The sequence below is a fragment of the Cupressus sempervirens genome, chromosome 6, assembly GCF_028749045.1.
Source record: "Cupressus sempervirens isolate cs-2001-9-10 chromosome 6, ASM2874904v1, whole genome shotgun sequence".
NCBI lineage: Eukaryota > Viridiplantae > Streptophyta > Pinopsida > Cupressales > Cupressaceae > Cupressus > Cupressus sempervirens.
In genome coordinates, this window is record NC_143123.1 from 453,171,172 (window position 1) to 453,175,242 (window position 4,071).

The 4,071-nt window shown below is 33.8% G+C and overlaps 1 pseudogene; it reads right to left on the bottom strand.

The window, feature by feature from the left end:
• Window positions 1-640: 640 nt before the first annotated feature.
• LOC149553033 (E3 ubiquitin-protein ligase RGLG2 pseudogene) lies at window positions 641-1,308 on the bottom strand (annotated as a pseudogene).
• Between the last annotated feature and the right edge of the window lie 2,763 nt (window positions 1,309-4,071).

Here is a 4,071-nt window from a genome sequence, read left to right on the forward strand (position 1 = left end):
TTGAAATGATAAAATAATCATAAAACAATGACATTAAAATACATTTTAGAGAAAAATAAAAGCTATACAAATATCATGATCAGTGGAAAGAAAACTGACCAAACTCAAAGTTTTGATGTGCAATTATCTTCCAATCTCCCTTCTCTAAAGTGTAAAAGATTACATAGACCTTATTACACACATGCATCAAAATCACTACCTATAAAAGAAGAAATTCCACCCTTACATTATGCTAAAATCAAGATTTCTCCCTTTTTTCTAACACAAAGCTCAAAAAAATGACAAAAACTCTGCCCTTTCATAGCTTACAGTCTACTCTTTTCTCCTCGGAAAAATTGGAATTTTTGTTTTGAAAAATTGGAAACCCCCATTCTTTCCTTCCTACCCCTATTTAACACTCTCCTCCCCATGTATTATTTCAGTTACCTGTATAACTGATTCTTGAAATCTTCCTTTCTTTTTCTCTCATGGACCTTAATTCTTTTTAAAACCTTTTAGTTATAGACCAAGGTTTGTCTATTATGTTAAAATGCATAAACATATCTTTGGACAAGTGGAAAATTCTAACATAAACAGTAAAATAGGAAACTCCCGAAATATATTGTTTAGGTCCATGCAAAGTGCCTTGAGGAGCTTGAAACTAAAAATTAGTGGGGTGAGAATACATTTGGCTGGCAATTATATCATGTTGAATTACTGGCAAGAGAGGTAGTAATGGAAATACTTTTGGAGCTTTACCCATTGGAGGACCCAAAAGCTAAAGCTCTTGTGTTACCTTGTGTTGAAATGGAATCTCCATAAGTGTAGCTAGTGCAAATGTTGCCTCTTTCTCAGATGTAGACATATTCTTTGACATAATATTTTTGAAGTTGGCAAACTGAAGATTATCAAATACTCGACTAGGGATATTATCATCAAATTGTTGCATTGCTTCCCATGGTCCATCTCCAACTCCAACTAACATTATTGATAAAGGAAATTTACTTGTCATAACTATAGCATCGATTTTTTTTGTTCTTGTGGGCTGAAAGGTCCACTTTTTGTATCACTACTCTTGATCACCTGCCCATCAGTAACAATGACAAGGACATGATATTATCCACCACTCTTCTCCACAATACCCATCACAATATCAATAATTGGAGCAAAGGATGTTGGTCTAGCTAGTCCCAAATGTGGAACAATCTCCCTATACTATGTAAGAGCCTTTTCAAAACCATAGCAAGGTCAAAAATCTGAAACTAAGTTGAACACTAAATGGTCATGCATAGATGCATCGCCAAAACCAAAGCAGGGGATCAATGACATACATATTCCAACTTATCCTTACACCATATTGAAATCTTCACTAAAGAAAATTAATGATGGAGGCATCGGGTCTCTGAGTGAGGAGTTTGCTATCATGACTATGCAAACATTTTGTCAATCAACTAAGGTGTATTCTCTCTTTGATTAATAACATCTCTTTTTTCTCCATATTAGGTTCATCCTGTTTTAATAACGACCAAATATTGGCTTCACCTCAAAGAATCCTAAGCTGACACATAGTATCCATATAGTCTAACTTTTCAATCATGACCATAAGTGGTGACCATATAATGTATAATAGTCTACTGAGCACCTCCAAATGCCAATACTTTGTTTAGCATGTCCGCGATTGGGATATTGAGCTAGACTATGATTTCCGCATTGCACTTGCGATAGAATTTGGTTGTCATTTGAAAACCTTGGCTATTTTTGGCACGTCTTCTTATGCGTTATTGGGGAAAACCCACTTTAATTGGAAAAGATATTTTGAACCCTTTTCGATGCTTCAAACTAATGATAGGGGAGAAATTGATAGTCTATCAGTGATCGACCCATAAAATGCATTAGTTGTGTAGATCAACAGACACCTTAATGATTGTTGAGAAATCATATGTTGAAACTCGATGCAAAACATCTCATAAATTATTCTTATTCATAGTCACAAGCATTTCTGCAGTAATTAGTCAAATAATCACCCTCTCGATTGTGGCCTCAATGAACCTATTCAAGAATTTGTTACATTTATTAACCCTTCATCATGTTTCTTGCCTATTTGGATTCAACCCAATCAATCAAGCTAATTACTGCATGATATACGGCTTTGATGGATTTATCATACCTGAGTACTATCCTCCATGTTTCCTAATATGAAACTCGATTGCCTTAGATTTTCTCCCTTTGATGTACCCTCAGAAAGTAAAGCTCAGGGAAGTCATACAATGATATGTTTTTGTTATTTAGAAACACTTGTAAATTTGTCTGTTTTCACAGCCTTACTGATTATCCCAAATGTGGTGAGTTGAACATCATAATCCATGACTTTGAAGATGAGTTTGAACTTTAGAATTGAACCATTGATTTGAATATGGAGACCCAAACTAAGTGTTGAAATCAAGTATAGTCAGGAACCTCAACTAACCATTGAATTGATCTCACTACTTCTAAAACATTTGAAATTGCATTATGGGAATATCTGAACTAGTTGAACTGGCCAAATCTACACTTCATATCTTGCACTCTGAGCTTTTCCACTGTTGAACCAGTGAATCATCAAACCACTTCAAACTAATTTGAACCTTAGTTCAAAGAGGTTAAAGACCTTACACTGAGAATTTCAAATACTGGGTCTATATTGGGTACCAACAAAAACCTACTGAAGGAAACCCTAACTCAACATTTTCTACCACTCCAAACAACGTAGTATATCTTGAAGATGTAGGAAGTTATCTGAATAGTAAGTTTGAGTCTATTGGTAGTGAATTCATGAACAAAGGTATGGAATTATTTTGCAATCATGACATGACTATGAAGCCCAGATTTGAACATTTAAGGGAACTAAACCTATTCAAATTTCACTTCTACGATGAGTGGACACAAATCATATTTAGGATACATGATGGAAAATTATGGATGAAAAGATAATGTAATTGATATTTCTGTTTACCTTATTCATGAGTAATTGGTCTTAGTAAATAAGGCAGTTACCTATAGGTGAGAAAATGATCCAGAAGAAAGTTGAAAGTTATACTAAAGTAGTGTATAATGGAAAGGCCATGGTGATCAACACCATCAAGCAAGATGATGTGATATTTTTGAGTAGAATTATTGCCTATTCTATTTGTGCAAGTTCAAATATTGATGAACTTGTAGTAGGTTTCATCTATGCAGCATATAAGATATGTGTAGAGAAGGAACAAGTGAATCTTAGTGAAATTCTGAGAATGCAACTCTTAGAAAACCTAGAAAAGACCAAGAGGACAAATGATGTGTGTTTCAATTTTAGTCATTGATCAATCACATATTCTTTCATGTACTTAAAATATTTCCTTACTTATCAGTCACAGACATAACGAGTAGTGACATATGTAAAATGGGGAAGATTACATAAATATGTAGAAGGCATCCTACATATAAGATATTGGATAGTGGCAACCTGATAATGAGAACATTTTAGAATGAAATGAAACAAAGATTTAGAATTGCACCTATAATTGTTGACAGATCTAAGGAAGACATTTGTATTTTGGTTGATACAGATTATACCTATATTCAAGCAGTGGAACCTCAAGAAACATTTCTTGATCTCTTGGGTTATGAATTAAATGATGATATAGTAGTTGGTTATATTGACTTATTGTTGAATTCAAATAAAGACAAAGAAAAATATAGATTTGGTACATATGATGATATTACATAGTCAGTTCATCAAGCAAACTTAATGAAGGCATCACACAAGAAAGTAGAATCTACTATGAAGAAGGCATTATTAGAGGCCAGAATGACAAAGAGTGAGTCTGAGGCTGTAAGAAAAACTATGAATTAATGAATACTGAATATTCAACCTTTGTTAGTATCTGGTATAGTGACATCTTTAGAATAGAGCATTTTGTATGCAACAGTATCAGATATTCAGCCTAGTGAACCCAATAGAAAATTGGAAAGATTGGTGGAAGCAATAACTACTAAAACAAAGAGATTCAAACAACAAGCCATCGGACCAAGCAAAAGACAAAAAACATTGTTGACAATTGTTGAGTATAGTGA